The sequence below is a fragment of the Larus michahellis genome, chromosome 1 (assembly GCF_964199755.1).
Source record: "Larus michahellis chromosome 1, bLarMic1.1, whole genome shotgun sequence".
Classification (NCBI taxonomy): domain Eukaryota; kingdom Metazoa; phylum Chordata; class Aves; order Charadriiformes; family Laridae; genus Larus; species Larus michahellis.
In genome coordinates, this window is record NC_133896.1 from 176,747,346 (window position 1) to 176,768,754 (window position 21,409).

The following is a 21,409-nucleotide window of genomic DNA, read 5'->3' on the forward strand; positions in this document are numbered from 1 at the left end:
GTATTTATTGGACTGTTTCCCTCAGTTGCTTAACTCATTTTACTTATTCAAGGGCTGTCTGAAAGGTTCCCAGACTGGATGAAGATGTCACATCAGCTAAACACATTGAAATTTTTAAAACCAAAATCCTATAAAATGGAGATAAATGGTGAAGATGTTTCTGCTATAGTCATTCATTTGAAGTTATTTATACTTCATCTGCCTCTATATTTAATTATGTTGCAATTTAAGTTCCAGTTGGAATACAGCTACAAGATGACATATGATGCTTTTAAGCAATAACATTGTGCTGTTCTTTCCTGGAAAAATTAGCGTATCGGATAAATTATGCCATAGTTGACAGGCGGGATTAATTTTGACAGTAAGCTTTAAAGCAATGTGGTTGGAAAAAAATTTAGCAGATGTGCATATTTGCTGAAGAATCTGGATTTGCAGATTATTACATGTGTTATGAATTGCAAATTAAGACTACTTGAAAGCTTCTCCACCTCCAGTGCCTGCAACTGCATTCTTAGTCTCCATGATTTGAAAAGCTTTTCTTCTACTAGATTAGGAAGTGCTAGAAGAGTAACTCTCAGCTTGGTTAGCTACTCGTTTTGTAGTGCAGTTCAAAAGCCGTAACTGAATAATGGCAAACTACCAAAGCATACATTTTGCTAGTTACCATTTAAAAAAAAAAAAAAAGGAGGGAAACATTTCTTTGAGAAAGGGAGAAAATTCTAAGTTTTTATGCTCTCTGTTGTAATGCTTTTATTTTAAAATAAAGGTGAATATTTCTTAGGGGCAGGCTGAACTGCAGGGAGAAGCAGCACATGCTGCAGAAGAGCCAAGCAAAAGGCACCAGGAACTGCCAGAAACAACTTGGGAACAGCTAAAGAAGGGAGAACAGTTTAAGGGCTGTTCACATGTTAGTTTGGGTATCCAGTGACTGACTCGTTGTAGCTCTCCATGAGAAAGCTACAGAGTAAGAGAAATCGAGATGTCTATTTACAAGAGATGCTGATATTCTCTAACTTTAACTGTGGGCTTTTTAGAGTGGTTTGTAGTTCGCTATATTTTACCACGTTATTACACATGTGCTTGTATGTCTGTAGGGTATCTTAGAATCCCAGAATGGTTTGGGTTGGAAGGGACCTTAAAGATCACCTAGTTGCAACCCCCCTGACACGGGCAGGGACACCTCCCACTAGACCAGGCTGCTCAAAGCCCCATCCAGCCTGGCCTTGAACACTTCAGGGATGGGGCATCCACAACTTCCCTGGGCAGCCTGTTCCAGTGTCTCACCACCTTCACAGTAAGGAATTTCTTCCTGATACCCAATCTAAATTTCCCCTCTTTCAGTTTGAAGCCATTACCCCTCATCCTATCACTACACTCCCTTGTAAAGAGTCCCTCCCCATCTTTCCTGTAGACCATCTTTAGGTACTGCAAGGCTGCTATAAGGTCTCCCCACAGCCTTCTCTTCTGCAGGCTAAACAATCCCATACATAATTTTAAAAGAACTCCTAAATTTTTAAACCCCTTCCATCCAAGCTTATGTTTCTGAATAGGACATCATAGGACACCATCTTAACAGGTCTGTCATCTTTTCTTTGTATTGTAACTACAGCAGTGCTTTATCTCACTGTAAGTAGGAAAGATCATATCAGACAGGTCTAGAACAGCAGGTGCAAAACAAAAATAATCAAACAGTTTAGTTTAAATTAACTAAGGGCTTCAGCTCATGGTTGCTGAATATTTGAAGAGGCTAATTAGCATTTTCATTAGATAACGGAAACTTTGGTGTGGGTTTTTCTTTGGGAGGCAATGACTGAGAAAATGAACACCTTCATCAGCCGTCGTGTTCCTCATGTACGGTCAAAGCCCTTGTTTGTTTTGCCATTAACCAGGCACGTTCCCACGTTTCTAATTGAGTTGTCAGTGCAGACCAGGCGGCCCGTGGACCTTTTTCTGCCTCCTGGTTCAGCAAGGTTACCTGCATTCAGCCTGGAGGCTCTGCCCTCGGTTACCCTGGTGAAACTCCAGACAAAATTTGCAGCTATAGGAAAACGTAGTGCAAGTGAAGGCAGAAGTTTATTGTTAGATTTTATTTGTCAGCAAAAACGTACTCCCCCCCTCAAAAAGAAAAAAGCCCCAACAATGCAGCTTGATTTTTAAATTTTAGGCTGAATTAGCGAAACCACCAATGGAACTAAAAAAAGGGTTGGATTAAAAAAAAGCAGGTTGTTATTGAAGTACCAGAACGTAAACTCTCTCTGCTATTTTTACACAGGCTTTATTTGGATTATCAGGGTGTTTTAACTCCTCTCTTCCTTCCTCATTTTAAGGAAAATCAGCTGAGACGTGAAGTATATACAGTCTGACAGTACAGGTACCTGCTAATGTAAAACTGGAACAGTTGTTGTGTACAGATCCTACACATAGTTGATGCAGTGGCTGACAAACAATGAAACCCATCCCAAGTAAATATCTGTAAACTGAATGGTCATAGTTGATCATTAAAAGTCCAGAGCATATTTGGGATAGCTTTTAAAGACACTGTTCAAAACGAGACCTCTCATGGTTAGGTATGGGCTAATAAAGTAAAACAATATATAAGACAAGCAGAAATAATTTTAGGGTGAAGGCCTAAGATGCAAAATGTTTTGCAGAGATACTTCTCTATATGATGAAGCGATAAAACACTGCTGCTCCTGTCTAAACACAGGAGAGACAAATTTGAAGCTAGTCGAATTAGAAACAAGCGGCGTAAGCACAGTACTTTTAATTGTGTGTCCAAATATGAAGTTTGCTTTCTAGAAAAGCAAGGTAGAATGAAAGCACTTCTGTTAAACATTAGTATGAGGTAATGACATCTGAACTGTCTCTCATCTGAGCTGTCTCATCTCTCTATTTGACCTTCTGTCAACACCAGCACAGAAAATTAATTTTTTCAGTGTAAATTTCCTTTCCCCCAACTCTTCCAGTTATTCATCCTCAATTTTAAGCCTCTCTGCACAAAGCTGTGGACAGTGAGACTTTGATCGTCCTCAATCTCTTGCTTAACAATGTTAGAATTAGCCTGAGAAAACAATGTCTATTTTATAGGATTGTGGGGGTTTGGTTTATTTTATAATCCATAAATTTGTCACAGCTGTTAAGTTTCAGAAGCTGACACTAGTTTGGGGATTTTCTTTATAGAAATAGGTCCTGTCAAATCATCATTTGTTAACCCATACCTAGCTAATAAAAGTATACTAATTGTTCTTTTCCAAGTTAGAGTTTTCTGTACACTGTGGTGTCGAATTAGGAACAAGTATGTAGTAGCTCAGCCTTAAATGTTTCTCCAGGTCTGCTGTACCTAAATGGGGATACTAGAGTATCTATCCTGTAGTAGCACAGATCAGAGTTCACAAAGTCGAGAAATAAAGAATATGACAAGAGCCTATTGATACAGGATTGTGTACTGCTGAGTGGGAAAACTTTAAGCACCCATGTCAGAGTTGACAACAGTTAAATTCTGTGGAGTAGAGAGAAATTAAGTTTTCCTAACAAGTGTGGCACAGCAACTTGTGCTGGTAATTAAATAGAAATATACTAGCTCAATAGGCAAATTTTTAAAAAGCTTTGAAATTTGGTTATTGTAATCCATGAGGTTTTGTAGCACCTTAACTATATGTGTCAAATAAGGCTGTAGGAGTAGCAGCAAGATTTTTTTTTCAGCAAATGAACACTAGGAGTACCTCTAAGAGGAAGTTCTTCAGACTTCTTCAAGTGTAAGTAAATGAATATCTTACTGTTTAGAAGCACTCAGAAGCTCAAAAGACCAACTAAAGTAAAGGAGAGCTTAGTAATACACATATATGGTATATAATAGCCTGAGAATATAAGAAGACCAGTTAGGCAAACTTACCACCCTGGAAGAAAATGGAGGTCTGTTAGCATCACTGAACAACCAAGGCACAATAGTTCTTACATCTTTACTGTACTAGCACGATACGGTTGGAAACGATAGCATAAAATAAGTCAGGAAGGCTCATAAAATTACAGCATAAAAATCAGTATTTAAAAACATGCAAAGCATTACTCAGATTTAAATTCTTATTCTTAAACTAGAAAGTGGTAGTATATTTAATTTCATGATGACTTAAATTGGGTTCTGGTTTATTCCTGTCGCAATTTAGGGAAGTAACAGTACATCCTACATCAATAACTTTTGAGATAACTTCAGGAGCATCACTTTCTGGCTAATTTATAACCATCAAACATTGAAAGTAATTTCACTTGCAAAAATGAAGAGTTATATTTTGGACAGCTCTAGATCAGTGAACTAAAATGTATGTTTCCAGAGTTAATTGTGGTCCCTAAAAAGCTAAATAAATATCCTCTGTGTAAGAGGAAAGTAATTAAATAATTTATTGAAGTACTACCATAAGCAAACATCATCTGTAGTAAATATTTTATATAAGCCTTTGAATGTGGTATCAGGTGTTTTCTATGTAAAATCTTGGCCCCACCTCCCTAGTGCTCAGTTGCCAGCATTCTTGAGGGGAAGTAGACTATGTAACATGAGTATACTTCTAGGAGAAGGAGCTCCTCTCTGTTAGCTTCTTGATGTGTTTCAATGGAAATTTATGGTTTCCTTCGGAATATTAAAAAATACAGAAGAGTAGCTTTTGTAAAAGTAAGTTTTTTGTATTTGATTTTCGTTTATGTTGTAGTTCAGCACAGGTTTTATAAAGCTTTGAAAGATAATGAAGGGAATCAAAGAAACTACTTGGGTTTAGTAGGTGTTTAATCATGTAAGAGTCCTATTTTAAGGTTTCTAATAGTTTACTAGAATGTTTCTAGAGCTGACTTGCATGATGCCTTCTTTCTCCTGCCCTTTCTCCTATCGTTGATAATGTGTCGATGTTGTATATCTCTCTCTTGTGTAGTGTTTTCTTTTATGCAAACTGATTTTTTTTTTCCTTGTGAATAAGTAGCTAAATCCTGTTTTTTTTGTTAATTGCAAAAACTCTCGTGTAGAAAAAATCCACAAATACTAGAGATTTTGTGCTTAGGGTTTATGTCTAGATCACTGTTGCTGCAATGAGGGACTGAAGCTACAAAAAGTGCCCGTCCTAAAGCTGTGGAGATGATTTGTACCTGCTGTATTGGAGCTCCTGTTTCCCCATGCAATATCTTTACTCTAGTCATAGGTTTATCATTCCTTGGGTTTTTTTCCTACTTAACGCTGTTAGGAGACTTCTGTGGTGTTGCCTTGATAGCAAAGCTGTTGAGGATAATGGTGGCAGGGTAGGCTCTTCAGAGTATCTTGCTGTGTGGGTTATACTTAGAATGTATTCTGGAATAGTCCCTTTGGAGAGCAATTCTAAATTAGCTTATCCTTCAGTAGGAAACTCTGATTAGAATAGCTACAGTGTTGGGACATCAATTATTTTTGTTTGGGTTTTATGCTGGATAAAAGCTTGGATGGGGGTGAGGAAAAACCAAAGGAGGAGTGCAGATGTCATAGCATATGTGTGTCTATAGATTCACAATTTGTTTAAATACAGAAGTCGCTAGGCGCTTGCACGGAGTGTAGTGTTTCTGTATCTGGTAGAGCTGAGACATCAGTGCTGGGAAACTAGTGCTTCAGAGGTCTATGAAGATGGGGGAGATAAAAGAAAGGAGGATTGCTGTGGGCAGTGGTGCCCATTCCCCGAATATTTTGGGCTGCGGTGGAGTCTTATCTTGATGTTCTTTTAGTCATGGGAGAAGACAAAAGCTGAAGCCAGGAAAAAATTCCTACTGGAGTACAGAGACACATAGGCTTCAGTGCACCAAGTTATGCACAAGGCTGTTACCTTCTTGTATCCAAAGAGCAGCTACCTGGTACCTTAGCTCTGTAGCTGGGATTTCAAAATGAGGCCTGTGTGGGAGACAACGGTGAAAATCCTGCAGCTGTGTTACATTTCATAAGGCACTACCTTTCTGAAATGACACCTCCATCGGTGGGTGGTACAGGGTGCATCTGTTCACCAAAACAGCGTTTTGGTGTTCAGCTAGGAGCAGGGTTTAGATCTGCGGTGAACCCACTCCGATTAAACTCAGTGTGTTACGCTGGAGTCCTGTCGTTCTTGGAGAACAATACTGCCGAAACGGTAAGTATTAAAGATATTGATAGCAAGAAGCATATGAAGGCATCAGTAGTTACAGCATCCTTGGAGGATAATGACATCCTGAACAGCAGGTGCCTTGCTGGAGGTTGTACTGTTCTGTGTGAAGTACAGTTTTGAGCGGCAGATTTAATCTAATTACGGTGAAGCTGATAGCATTAACAGTTGCGGTCTCTCTTGCCCAGCTGAACAGCTCGAGTCAGCGCTGCACTGCAGTGGGAGCTGTGCAAGCAGAACTAACGACACGATCTTGTCCTTGAAGAGCTTCCCGTTTGAATTGACATACATCCTGCTAAAAGCTTCTGCTCTGGAAAGTGGTCCTTGACTCCAGCACTGAACAGATGGGAGTCCTGTGTTCGAGCTTGCCCGGCTTGTTCCCTGCAGAGGGTGCTGGCTGTGTCCACACTGCCCAGCATCTGCTTAGGGTTTTATCCAGGTCTTTTGTGGAGCGGTCGCAGGGTCTCCAAGGATGGGTAGGCGCTTTGCGTGGCTCAGGGTGCTCCAAACATGAGGCTGGAGTTGGCAACCACAGGCATGACACAATGGCATGACGCTGAAGTGGTCATATCTTGTCCTGGGAGTTGGCTGAAGGAAAGATAGAGGGTGATTGAGGGTGGAAGGCAGCACTGAGGGTTAGTGTTTGAGGGACAAGGGGAAAAAGGGTCAAATTTGATGCGGTCTCACTGTTTTCCTGTATTGTAAGGGTGCCCTTGGCTTAATGCTTCATGTTTGAGCAAACCAGCCGGGTAAGATGATGAAAGCCGACAGGGTGGTTGGGGGTGAGTTTGTATGCACAGTGTAGAGGAGCAGGGATGAGGCTTTGGACTGAAATTGGAAGCAAGTGGCAGTCTGAGAGGCACCAAGCAGCATTTTCAAGGGATTTTGTTTTGGTGGCCTTAAGAGCACCAGTGAAAATAGTTGGCCAGCTCCTTATCCCCAGTGGACAAGAGAAAGCTGCTAAACGATATGAAGAAGTAAACTGCTGAGGGTGTTTGGGTTTTGTTTTTTTTTTTTTTTTTAAGGAAAGTATGTGTGAGGAGACTTTTTTGGCCAACTGCTGCATTTCCCTAGAGGAACTTAAAGGCAGTTGTAGCCACTCAGACTGGTTGCATGAGAAGTGGATGACTGAATTAATCACAGAAAAGTTTCTGGGTGTGTGGGGAGAGAGAGAGAGCTTCAGATGAAGCTAGTTGTGGGGAAGCTGGTCACATCTAACGGCAGCTGTGTCTACTTACCTACGTAAATGAAATGCTCATGCTGATGAAGAGGCAGTTTCCTCCTCGATGAGGAGGGAGCTTCTGCAGAGAACAAATGGGCAATGCTGGACCATCTTCCTCAGTCTGACAAATGTGGGAGTTTCGGCATCCGTTTTTATGGCTTATTTCCTTTCAGTTTACGCACGAAGTAGGACATTGAAAAATTGTTCCTTTTATTGACGCAAGATAGAGCATTTGTAAATCACCGTTTATATTTAGCAGAATGCATCTTTAGGAACAGCCAATTCATTTTACTTAAAGAAAATGTAAGTATCCATTTATAGTGAAGTTATAACTTATTCCAGTATTATGCGGGAGTGTGACAAAAGTTATGTACTACTGTAAATTACTTGGGTTAGTCTTTGTGTTAAATAAGGAGCTTGCCAATGCATCTCTTAATTAATGATTGAATGCTTATATGACACTTGGATTACATTGCCTTTATATTTAACTAATGAGAAAAACCTAGACTTTGAATTTCAGAGCCAGAAGTATTTCCCTAACAGTATCAGGAAATGTTTCCACAATAGGGCTGTCAAATTGCCCACTTGTTAAAAGCATCATGATGGGGGGAAAAAAACCCACCTGGTAGTCTTTTCTGCCAGGATCTGTGAAATTTCACATTGCAGTTTAATATTGCTAATGAAATCACTTCCATGTTAGGCTAAAAAGAAGTCTCAAGCTGTAGAATCACAACTTATCCTTGGGTGTGTTTATGGGATTTGGCTGCTGACAGTGCTGCTGTTCTGCTATTCTGTATGGTTGCTGAGCGTGTATGTAGTGAAGCCTTTTTTTTTTTTTTTTTTTTTTAACTACTAGTGTCTGGCTTGTAACGAAGGTCACTGTCAGCTGTAGCAAATGTAGGCATGTGCTGTGAAGCCAGGGACTTGTCTCCTGGGTTCTCTGATGCATATTTCTCATTGCCTGTAGGAAGGAATGTGTGCATCACTAATCATGAAATTACAGCAGATGCAAAATACTGATGTGAGATTTTCACATCATTAGGACTAAATTGTCTACTAATAGCTGTAGCACCTAATTGGTACTTATGATGTTTTTAAGGGATTTTCTGCTGTGTTGTCTTGATACTATGAGTTCTCTGGCTTATCAAAGCACGTAGGTAAGTGAGGCTCAATGTGCTGCAGGAGAAGCAAGGTCAACATTGAATCCAAGCTGTGGCTTAAGAATCCCATGGAAATATTGATGTAAAGTACACTTGGGTATGAGCTACAAACATGTAGAGGGGGGAAGAATCCGGTAAAATGGCATTATTTCTTAGGACATTTATAAGATAGAGGTCTTTGTCTCCTTTGCTTTGTTGAAGTTATAAATGACATGACTTGTCTTGTTGCTTATTTTTTCACTTGATCGCAGTGAAGAGCAAAGATGGCTCATGCCACTTCAGTGGTTAAGAGCCCGCAGAATGTTTGCACAGACACAGACTTCCTGGACACGTGCTTCTGCTATCCATAATCTGGTACACCACAATTACAGCCACCAGCTTCCTAAGGGGTGGGTGTTTTAACCTAAGCTGTATCTGTTTCATTGACCGCACTGATGAACTCATTTCACTCTTCCAGCAATTTCCATTTAAAGAAATGTAAATAGAAGTATTTCATTCACAGGCTTAGGATTTAACAGGTCCAGCAGTGAAACTCATGATAAGGTGCTTGCACTACATGCTCTAGAACAATGCTAGAGGAGATAATGGAGAGAGAAGAATTATTGCAGGAGGAGCTGAAATAGTCTGGGGAAAAAAAAAATAATTGTACGTCTCTGCATCAGTGTGTTTAAAGGATGTTCTTTGCATTCTTCTATCTCATTTGTACAGTCTTGAAGCTATATTATAAAACCTTATTCAAAAAACCAAGTCTTACTCCTTCCTTTCTTATAATCCTGTGTCCATTAATTGTGTTTTTCAATTGACTTGCAAGGATTGCATCTCCAGTAAGGCAGGAGATGGCTTGCCTTTTTTTTTTTTCTTCTTCAGTATTTTCATTTAAAACAATTTTATGTCTGTTCTTTTATAAAGTTCAGAGGGCCTTAAGCAATGCGCATATGAAATGGGTGCCGAACTTGCATGCGTTCCCCTTTTTCGTGCTAAAGTTTAAACAAGCACTGAAATTGCGTGTAGTCACATGCAAGTACATGCTTTAGATGTAAGTTGGCTATTGTAACACTGAAGTTTTCCACATTGGCAAAAACTGAAGGTTTTCAGCCCCCAGTTATGCTGTTTCATTTATCAAAAATTATAAAACCTTAGTTGAAACACATCCTGCACTTGTGCACCTTATGCTCTGTATCTGCTCTTGAGAAGATGCTTGTTTTTAGTTTTCCACTACTTAAGTGCTTGCATTAATCGTTAATGCAGTAAAAAGTTAGAGTTATATACCACTTCCGTAGAAAAATGTTAGTTCTTTCCAGCCTTCCCCCGTCCTACTCCCGAGCATCCTCATAGCGCAGAGTTCTGATCCCGTGTCCTCTCCTGCTGCAACATCCTCGTGTCATCGCTCCTGTAAGGTGCCTCCTGCCCACCCCAATACATCCATGTCCGGAGCTGAATGTACGAGGTTCGGGCTTGCGAGACGCTTCCCGTGCTGTATGAAAGAGGCGCCCAAAGCGGCTGCTCACAGGGGCGAGCTGTGGCTGGGCATCTGCTTGCGTAGCCGCTTTCAAAAAAGCAAAGCTTTGAAGTGCTTCAAAGAACCCAGTGGTATGTGTACCTTTTGATAAAAAGGATGTTCGGTACAAATAGGAGAATATACTGAAATATTAAGATAAGCAAATTTTGCGGTTGTGAACAATGATTCCTAGGGGAGAGCTGATGGTGACCAAAGTGTACCTAAGCAAAACCGTACTTTCACCCAGTTCATAATGGCTGAATAAACAAACAAGCTTGATTAAAAAGAAAGTGGACTAAAGCACACTAGTGACGGTTGGTGTGTTACTGCCCTGTAATAGGAGAGACAAGTTATCGGTAAAGCTAAAGTCTTCACACTACTGACTTTTTTCTAAATGTCAGATCAAATGTGTCTGGGTTTATTTGTTAGGTATTGGCAGTAAAATCTATAAAACTAATAGGACTCGGCATATCTTTTTAAGTGGATAACCTTCCTAAAAATGTTTTTACTTATGTTGCTTTTTTTTTTTCCCCCTTTGGAAAAATGAGGTTAGGGTTTTGGCAGAGGGGAGCTGTCTAACGTAACAGAACTTAGTTCATCTCATGCCAAACACCAGCACTTGATATCAATAATCTTTGACTCAAATATTGCTCTTGGGTACATGTATCGTTCCCATTGTTCCATAACACAGCGGGAAAAACAGTCTTTAACAATTGTGAGCAGAGAAAATCTAGGCGCAGTGGGAGCTGAAACAGTTCTTGCAGTTGTGTAACAAAACCCCCAAATGTTGGCAGTGCTCTGGACCTGGAAGGGGACTTCTGTTGGTGAATGCTAGTAGTGGTTTCAGGATGGTGCGCATCGTTCTGTTCACTCTGTGTGTGGTATTGAGTTACACTGCATGTACAAAATGTAATCCTTAAAGGATGTTTTTTCTCCTCCCCGCCTCAAAGGGAGTAAGTAACTTGTAGGGAACATAGGAGTGGTAAATTTTGACAGTATGAATTTGAATGACTGGTAGTGTAAACCTGGGTGATAAGTTTGTACTGTATAGTCAAATCAGGCTTTTCCAGTGTTCCGTGGTACTAGCCTCTGCTTTGGAGCATGTGTACATTTTAAGGGAAAAGAAGATACAAGATACTTCCCTTCAGTTTCTTCCTAGTAAGAGTCACTAAAGCACGGAATATTTTCGTCCCTCCTGTACCACTCTCCCCATTGTTTTAACCACAAACTGTGCTTTGAAACAGCAACATCACTTCCCAAGACAAATAGTTTCAATTAAATTTCAGGTGAAGATCCTTCTGATTCTAAAGGACAAAGAAAATCATTTGAGATACTTAAGATATTTCTGAGGAAAGCACAGGATGATGTTTCCCCTGCTCTCGGTTAAAGCGACCTAGTTCTTTATATTTGGGAAGGTAAATGGAAGTTCTTTTAGGCTTAGGTGTGGTGATGTTGTCTTGGTGCTGTATGAAAGTGGAAGATGATGGGACTTTCGTGTCCTGTAGGAAGATAGGAAAGTGCATGTCCCTCATTTCCCCCTCTGTGCGTACTCTGTCTTCCCAGTCTTCCGTGGAGGAGACCTGCTGGGTGGTAGCCCTACTGCTGGCTGTGCATGGGTGAGTGCCTGGGATCCTCGGATCCCAGTAAATTGGTTCAGCGCCGTCTTTGAGTACGTTTCCACTAAACCCGAGCTCTCCTCCAGTAGACTGGTGCGGAAAGCCTTCAGACGAGCCTCGAGACTTACAGGTGTGGGTCAGACCATGAGCCACATTCCAGCTCTTGTTCAGACCTGTCTGCTTTGCAGCAAAGATGCAGGGAGAAGAGCTCAAGTGCTGGCAGCTCCACAGGAGCTTTGCCGTAGCTGTGCTTTATTCAGAGTAGTAGTACAGCAGGCACACGACAACACCCTCCCGCCCTCAGCTAGGGTGAAGTGTGTCAGCAGCGCAGCCAGCCACGGCACGGGAGATGTCATACAGAAAAAGGGAGTGTGAAGCACGTTGTGGAGCTTCGCTTGGGTGGATTGATGCGGTTGCTCATCAGCTGCAAAGGCGGCAATTGCCTGATAACTGTGGGGTGAAGATGCATACTCTGACTTCTGACTGGTCAGTGAGATACTTAAAACTTTTTAAGTCTCCCTTCCGTTAAGATGTTGAGCCTCTGGTAATACAGTTTGATTCAAAGGGGCAGGAGTCAGGGGTGGAGAAGGATTTCTTTATTAGGAATTGATGCATAATAAGACTTCTCACATGCACATACATGCATCTCGCTTCAATATGTGCATAAGCTTTCTAATATGATCTGTTGAGCATCTCAAGCATTTACTTCAAGTTAATAATTTACTCCAGAGATTATGTCCCTTCCTCTAGAGTGTTTGCATGCTTCCTTTCAGTTAGTGGTGTCATTTCAAAGGATTTTAAGAGGATCCACTGGACGGGGACATATTGGTCTGACTTTATGGTTCCAAATACTAGTATTTCATAAGTTGTTAGCCTGAGTCTTAAGCCTGAGAATAAATGCTCCACCCACAAGAATAAACTTGCCTGCTCTCAGTCCATCTGAAAACACTTTTTGTTCTGGGTGCATTCAGCTAGTTTGCATTTTGTAATGGGAGCAACTGCGTTAAATACCTTTATCCGCGTGTCTATGTGGTGCACGTGACCTCCTCTGTTTACGTTGATGGTTTTGGAGAGACTGCCAGACTGAATCACTGATGTAGCAATAATATTTTATCATACTGCAAGGTAGTTGTTCCCTTGACTCATTACCATTTTCAAGAGCAAAGCCTAGGTAGGGAGTTATGTGCTACCAGGTAGTGTCTGCTAATGTATCCGAAGCAGCAGTGCTGTCCTTTTAGGAGAGCTCAAGTTTGGGAAAGATCATGAAACCTCTTGGAATATTTCATGGCATAATAGTTGGCACTTGACTAAAATAAAGGGATTTTCTGCCGTAGGAGGTATGGTTGACTGCGTTTATTCTTAGTCTGTTTTATTGGTCCTTTTAAGTAGGAATTGTAAAGAGCAACTTCTGCCCACTTAGCGTCAGAATGGGCTCTTGGTAAAGAACAGATCTTAGTGCTGCTCGTGAAGCTTTCCCCAAAGAACTGGAAAAGAACAGTTGAAGTTCATACAGGTGGTGTTACACTTGATGAAATACTTTGATAATGGCACTTATGGGCAAAGAATCAACTGATAGCTTGGTTTCATGGGACTTAGGCAATACCTTGTTTCCCAGACGATGGCGTTGGAAGGTGTTCAGGTTGCCTTCACAGTGCCATGCAACTTAAAGCAAACAGGTTTTTTCCTACAGATTACTTCATTGTCATCATTTGCAGGTGACCCTCTCTGATGTCACTTGCATCGTTTCTCCCACACGTACTCAATTTTTCTGTTGTTAGAAGTCAAATTGCCAATGATGATCTCTCTTACAAGCTAACTACACCTAAGTCAGTTGTATGATTTGAACCTAGACACAGAAGACACAGATTATTTTTTTCATTTCTCCTCTAAGTTTAGATCAAAAAACAACTTTCCTTACTCCAGTAGCTCAGACAGAATCAGTTGGAAGAGAGGTTGCGTGCAATTGGCAAGGGTTTATCTTTCACGGAACTTTGGAGTCTCATTATTTGAGTTTCTCTTTTCAGATCTGGTACCCTTTGCTTTGTCTAAAGTAAGGAGTAAAAAAAAAAAAAAAAAAAAACACCAAGCCAAAAACAAACGCCAACCCACAAGTGCTGAAATAATAGAATTAAGATTCTTTGTATGTCTTCCTTGAGCAGGGGGTACTAAATGGGAGAAATTGACTTTGGAGTGCAAAAATGGCTTCTTTGTGGGAGTAACTTCATAGTCACTGTTATCTGAATTGAAAAGGTGACTCTCTTTCTACAAAATTGTAGGATGGTAGAAGGGTAAAGGAGGATTTACTTGTACAACTGACAACGTTGTGGACAGATTAATTTTTTTTTCTTCAACTTGCAAGCTAATTACTTGTATAGTAAACTGTACTCTTTTCTATGCTTTCATAGAAAACTCTCAACGCAAGGCATGGTTTTGGTGAAGCTGGTCCACTAATTGGGATCCATCATAAAGAACCTTTGGCAGAACCTTAAATTTCTTTGTTCTTAATCAGTATGGTTGCCCAAAGTTAACCATTTGGACATATCAGAACCACCTTCCGCACAAAAGGAAGTCTGTATCTCAGACTTATTCTAAAACATCTTTAGTTGCTTTTTGTGAGCAAGGGTCATCAAGATAACATTGATTAATGTCTAAAACTTGAGCAATGATTTATTTTTTTTTGAAGGTAGAGACTCCCTGCTATAAGGGAAGGACTGGGGGGACTTTCTGCAGCTCCCTGAGCTGTCACAGTGTGATAAATTGTTCAGTAAATGCACATGGGCAGATCCTGTAGTGACTCGCAAGAGCTTTCTTGCGGGACTCCCTGAGGATCCCAGGCTTCCTAGACACAATTCAGCTCAAGCCTCCTTAGGATTTTTCCTGCTAGCCATAAACTGTGATCGGCAAGGATTCAGAGCTGGTATCAGGGAGAGTGCTCCTGCTGAAATCAGTGGCTCTTTTCAGGCTTACTTAAGGAAAATAGCTCTTAATGACCACGTGAGGGCATGGTGGAGGTGGTAGGGCAGAAAGTTGCTATACTGGGTAGATGTGTGACCTTTCTGTTAGAGTGTACTTCTTACCAGAGACTGAAGTGGAAGCCTTTGGAATGTGTCTGTCAGGTAATGGTGAATGTGATAGGAAATGCCCTGCCTTCCCCGCTATTTATCCTTTGGATGACAACAAGTACCACTGGTCCATAAGCAGCTCAGATGGCAGTTGCTCGCTTAGCCGTGCTAGAGGGTTAAAGAACCTTTTGGCTAGAAGGTTGAATTCTCGATAGAAGCCAAAACTGAAGTACGTAAGTTCTCATAATTAAGTAGTTGGATATTAGGAAATTCCCCTGTTGCATTAATTATTTTTTTTTAAATGATATAACTGAAGATTTTATGAAGGGTTTGCTTTAGGAGGAATAAGTTTCTTAAAAGTAGGAATTAAATTTTTACTTACGCAAGGCAGCAAGAGAAAGGTAATAGGAAATACCCATGAAGAGAAGGGTAAGTAAATAACCAAGAAGTCGTCAAAAAAGCTTTAATCTCTTCAATATAATTTGAAGTAACAGATTTGGTTCAGTGAACTTGTTTCTGATGTGGTGGTCATTAAAAATGAGTCTTTCCAATTACTTGAGTGGAAGCCGGACTAGATTTTTTTTTCTTATTGTTAGATATTTAAATAAACTGGAAAATGGAAGGCAAGAGAAGATAAGCTGTGTTTACTTGTCTTCAAAGGGACTCTTGTGTAGTTTGGGATACGTGGATAGCAACCTTGGGGATGGTGTATGGAGAGGTGATTAAAATATTGAGCCCTCTGCTAGTGGACTCTTGCTCTGTTGCTGTTTCACGGTCTCGAATTTATTCACCCATAGACACCTACACATCTCTGGGCTTAACAGAGGTGTTCAAATTGCCATTATAGTTGGTGATGGTCTAGTAAATTTGGTCTGTGGAGTCTGCAGTGCTAGTGCCTGACCAGATGTTGGCGAGATGAAAGGCACTCTGCAATCTAACTGTGTTTCCGCTGTCTGCTGTGGGAATTTGAATTCTTCAGACTCATTTCAGGGAGGGGAAAAACAGAAAGCTGCTTTGGGATGGGATGGGGCGGGATGGGATTCAGCTACAGGCTGAAGTTCTATCTCCCTCATAAGATGGCTTACGGTACCTCATTATATGTAGTAATAAAATTCCTCTCCATCTTTTATTCACCACCCACTAAATTATTAATCCAGTTTGTTTACACATAATAAATAATCTTGTCTAAAGCATGAGAAAGTTGTGTTTTGATCGACAGTCACAGAAGTACTGTATGCATTAATCGCTTTAGCTCATTTTGTCAAAAATAATCAGCATAAGACCCAGACTAAGTATTTAAATATTACATAGCTCTCTAGGATTTGAAGATCCTGGACTACCCAAAGACAGTACCTCTACATCAGTGTCTTAAGTGCTATTTGGAGTCCATCTTTCTGTTGAAAAGAAGTATGCCAAAAAGTCAACTTTACTTATTTTTTTAAATATTGGACTTAATAACTTAAGTAGCTGTGGCATTGTCTTACAGGATGGCAAAATTCTTGCTGTCTCTGCCCAGGTTTAAGAATTGTTTCTGTGCACAAGAGTTGTGTAACGCTCCTTGAATTCAACCACTTAATCATTTCGGTCCTTGAAGACACACAACTTGGTGGTATAATACCCTTGAAAATACTCTGTGGACCGAGGTGAGGGATGATTCTTAGGTATTTGGAAAACATGAAGTCTTTACATCTAGAAGCTGTGGACATGCGCTGTGAGACAAGCTAAGGGAGATGTGTTAGCTCACTGCTGTCCTGTTGGGGATGCAGCTCCATTTTGTTGCTCTTGCAAAGTCCAGCGATTAAGTCTCCAATCTGGCTTTAGAGGCAGTATCTAAGCTAGGGAAGTGTTTTCCAATGATTTCAGTATTCTTGAATAGCGGATGGTGTTGAATGACATCCTGCAAAGTGTAAATATGAACAGATAAAGCTTAAACACACTGAATTGGTGTAGCATTGGTGATAAAGAATAACATAGTCTTTGTGTGATCTTATCAGCTGTTTGAGTCATTTGGGTTCATGCTCTAGAGAGCTGTGACCATAGCCGGTGAAAGAGTGCAATGTGTGTGTGGCTAAGAGGATGTAGGAAGGACGTATTGAACTCATGAAGCAAAGTGATCTTCACTGTGCCTGAAATGACTGACACTGCGTTAGTGTTCATGTTAAACTGAAATGCAGCTTCTCATTTAGTAATGGGAAAAGTCCAGATTGCTGCAGAACAAACATTCCTGCCATTTCTTGAGTTACAGACTTTCTCGTTTTGATCCACTTCCTTCTGTTTACAAGAGATAAGAAAGTTGTATTGTAATTTGCTGGATAGCTCGGAAGATTCTGCTAGGCCTTCAGCATTTCCTGGAAAATGAACGTGAAATTGTCCAGTGAGATGAAGCAGAAATAAGAGGGAAAGGAAAACACACAAACAAAATGCACAATAAGAATTTCTTTCATATAAAGCACTTGTCAAATTTTTTTTTTAAAGTCTTTTAGTTTTCCAGCTTATCCTGTGTTCTCAGCTAGTTGCTGAGCAAGAAACAGCGTGTTATGCCAACTGCAGCTGATGTTTGCTGTGCACACACTTATGTGTGTATTGGCCAGTTAAACAGAACAGATGCCTTCAGTACATGCTTGACAGTTCTCCTCTGTGTGGGCGTCTCCGCTTTACACAGCCACTTGCTCACTTTCTCTTCTCCACTCCCTCCTCGCCCTTCCCCAAGAAAGGTCGCTTTTAAGGTCGTGAGATAGCAGTCAAATTCCGTGGAAGACAAAGGCCCTAGCTGCTCATGAGAAAGGGGAAGACAAGAAGTAACTGATGGTACTATTTCAGAAACCTTTTTTAGCCAAGAAATGAGGCTTACAAGGTGCCTGTAGATGGTCCTTAATGTTTCACATGGGACCTGTGATTATTCCTTCCAGTCCCATGGCCTGGGCTTGCAACTCTTCCATTGTGAGAAGCCTGCCAGCACACTACGATCCCTTACAAAAGCAGATGGGGCACCTTCAAATTAGCTGTGGAGATCCCAATGAGGTCTTTCACTCTGTTTTCTAAATAAGTAGGTGTTTCCTTCCAAACGTTTTCTCCTTCTGTTCTGTAGGAACTGGGGAACTCTATTTTCCCCTGAGAAGATCAAATATCTGAAGCTCTGTGAGCGACAGAGCTTGTTTAAGACCAGAACAAAGTCAGGCAATGTGGAATTCCAGTCCAAGCTCTGTTTCTGAACACTAGTTTTATGGAAAAAGGAAAAAAAAAAAGTAGTATTGTTATGTTCTGTTACACTGCACCTTTATTTTAATAGTCTCATTCTGTGAAATGATAACTGATAATGCTTTGTAAACAGAAATCGCCTTGCTTTCTGCCCTGGAATTTAATAGTAATCTAAGGGTGTATGAAAAATAGATGTATCAAGTCCTAGGTGTCGGTACAAGCACTTGTTTACCAGAATGTAAGCAGTAGGAACACCACTGTGAATGGTTAAGTTGGCTGTGCTTTCAGCAAAAGTTAAGATGCGCAGATGCAGCCTACTGTGTTAGCTGGTTTCTGAATCCTCAAAACAAGCTTTTGAGAGCAACTGAATCTCTTCCCAGCCCTATTGAGTTGGACTGAAGAACCATAGTTAGGCAAATAACTTCCTTCCGAACAGATGAAGCTTTTTTTAAGTTCCTCAAGAGCCTGTTATTAAACAGGAGCTGTGGAGAATTTATTTTGGCTCTGCAAAAGCACTGGAGAAAGTATCCATCTTGGCTTTTTTTGTGAGATGAGGTGAACAGGCTTTCTTGGCATTATGCTCTGTATTTATATGGCTGTTCCATTAAGTGGTAGCATATACAAATGGGCTGATGTCCTGTCTGTAGTTCATCAGCCATCACAGATCAGATTGTGCTCTTCATGCTACTTATGTGCTATGTAATATAAATCGACTTTACTAGGGAATGAAGTATCTGAAATCTCCTTTTTTTTGTATGTATGAATTACGAAGAAACAGAACTTGATGCCTAAAAATAAAGTTGGATAAAAACCGAGTCTGATTTCAGAAAATTGGAGCTTTTAAAACTTTTTTTATGCAATTCTCACAGAATTTTTGCCAGTGCTTTCAAGTGTTTCCAGGCAGAATTCACTGTAAATCACCTGTATGTCTTATCTCTATGAGTTCACCTTCAAGTTGCACGGTTGCAATGTTTTCAGTCGCTTGGTGCATAATGTCTCAGTTCTGTATTAAAAAAAAAAAAGTATTTGATGGTGGCTTTTCCCTGAAATTTGAGAGGGTGGCATTTTCCAAACCATATTGGGTTCCTTGAATGTGTGGGAAAACGATGCTAGTATGAGTGACTTCATAAAGACTAACGGAGATGCTACCTGGACACTGCTGGCTCACCTTGTATGACCTATTGTAGGTTGGCTAGAACCTGTCTGTTTTGGGAAATGTCAGCATGCAGTTGAACGTGTGAATGACACAGGTGACATGGAGAGAAAGCTTTATCTTCTGTCTTCTTCCTCTTGGGAAAGATGGACTTTGTTATTCAGTTCAAGTTTTAGGAAGAGAGAGTTTCCCCTCCTCCTCTCTGGAGGAAGAGAAGGGGAAAATGTGCAGATTTAACTTGATCATTACAGGCTACAAGACATAATTAAGGTCTAATAAAGACTTGGCTTTTTTTTTTAAGTCAGATGGAAATAGAGAAGCTTTTAGACAGACTGTAACAAATTCCAAATTACTTGTGCTCCATTTCTCTGTCACGTTATCACAAAGATTTTTTTGTTTAAATGATAAACTAGTGGGAGAGTCCAGCATTTGAGCAAACTGGTTTCTGATTGCTCCGCCCCTCTACTGTTAGCACGTGAAGAGTGTTTCCTCTCTAGATTCCTAGTTAAACATGTAGGACAGAGGACAAAAAAAACCCCAGTAATCTTCCCAAGGAACAAGTGAGCTACTTCAGCTGTCAGGGGTTAGGTAAGAAAAAGTAACCTACTTAGAAGCAGAAAACAAAGCACTCCACCCCCGACTGCCCCCTAAAATAAACCCAACAACCAACAAACCCTTTTGACCTTATAGCTAAGCTGCTGCTGTTTAAACATTCTGATACAGAAAAAGTTTTAGCAGAAGTGGTACTAACTCTCATACAAAAATTTTTTTTTTTCTACTGCATAGCCCTTGCAATTACTTTATAGAAATGTGAGTGTATACATCAGATCAAATGAACCTGTGTAGCTGTTTAAAACTCTGGTCTTGCAGGTGGATTTGAGAGGGAAGACCTTCTCTTTCATAGAGACCTGATGATTAGAAATGGTTGATCAGTCTTATCTGAACTCTTCTGGACGTGGTGGCCCTCAAAGGAGAGCACTTAAATCCTGCATCTTTACAGCAATGGAGAAACAATGCTGGGGCAAGGGAGAGTTTACTGCCAGAAAGAGCAGAGGTCTCTATTTTTCATTTCATTCTGGAGTGTCTTGGAAAAGCAAGTTCTTCTTTTTCACTCAAGCAGTTAGACTCTAACAAATTCAATATCATAACCTTAACCTTTTACTGGCAAACTTACTTGAGAGATCTGCCAAAGAAATGAGATTGCACTTGTCAATATAATGAACACTATAGTAAACAAATTTTGTGGGTTTTTTTTCCCCTTCAGAATAAAATGATGAATACTTTAGTAGCTTCTGCTTTTAAAATTAAAAGCACTTTCAGAGGGTCCTCAGTGAACCCTTAGAATATAGCAAATAGCAGGAGTGAGGATGGACATTGTAGCTTCTCGGCCACACCTCTGTTCCTTTGCCAACCACTCTACAGCCCACTGTGCTTTAGGTTGCAAGGTTTACTTACTGCGCCTTTGCTGGGTGTCTCTTGTCCCCTTTCTTGATGACTTTAGGACCTTATTTGGAAGGAAAAAAAAAAAAAAGTCTCGCGGTCTGGTTTCTGGCCGTCTAAATGGGAAGCTTTTAGCCGAGACACTCAGTTTGAATGCGGCCGTTGATGTAAAAATGTAAAGGTTAAGATGCAAAAATCTTAAATCAGAATAAAAATCAAGCAGTGGTGTGCACCCAGACGCACGAGAATAGGCCTGGAATCGAGATGCTGCTCTAAGCAGCAGGCGTGGAGGCAGAATTAGTTGTTGCGAAGTGTTAACTTTCTGGATTAATGTTTGAAGTCTGCCCCCTTGGTTGTCTGTCAGTTGGCCACCAGTAGCAAAGGCACATGGTAGGGACCTGTATTAGCTTTTCAGTTCGGTGACTGTTACCGTGTTGGTCATCCACGCTATGCTGTATAACAATTTGAAAAATCTGTGTGTAAAACCAGGCTGTGTTTGAAGGGTGAGAAATAAGAAGTTTATTTAGCAGCATGTGGATAGTAATGAAAAATCATAAGTGTCTCTGGTTTTCAACCATTTGTGCTGGGGTAACCTTAGCCAGCAGCCATCCACCCACCTGGCCGCTCACTCGTACGCCCTCCCCAACCGGATGGAGGAGAAAATAGAACCGTAGAATTGCCTAGATTGGAAAGGACCTTTCAGATCATCCAGTCCAACCGTCAACCTAACGCTGACCAAAACCATCACTAAACCATGTTGCTAAGCAGTACCTCCACCCGTCTTTTAAATACCTCCAGGGATGACGATTCCACCACTTCCCTGGCAGCCTGTTCCAATAGGGCGGAGAAGCTTGTGAATTGAGGCAAAGATGGGGACATTGCTTGCCAATTACCATCATGGACAAAACGGGCTTGATTCGGTG

The 21,409-nt window shown here is 40.7% G+C and overlaps 1 protein-coding gene across 3 annotated transcripts in view; it reads left to right on the forward strand.

Moving 5' to 3' along the window:
* The window catches only part of TBC1D4 (TBC1 domain family member 4), a 114,090-nt gene that overhangs the window by 28,176 nt on the left and 64,505 nt on the right, over positions 1–21,409 (forward strand). The window contains exon 1 of one of the 3 annotated variants that reach the window (XM_074563855.1): positions 7,302–7,662. The exons of the other annotated variants lie outside the window; for them this stretch is intronic. The gene's annotated coding sequence lies outside the window, so the exon portion shown is untranslated. Of the gene's footprint in view, positions 1–7,301; positions 7,663–21,409 lie in introns of those variants that run through there. 3 annotated transcript variants of the gene reach the window in all.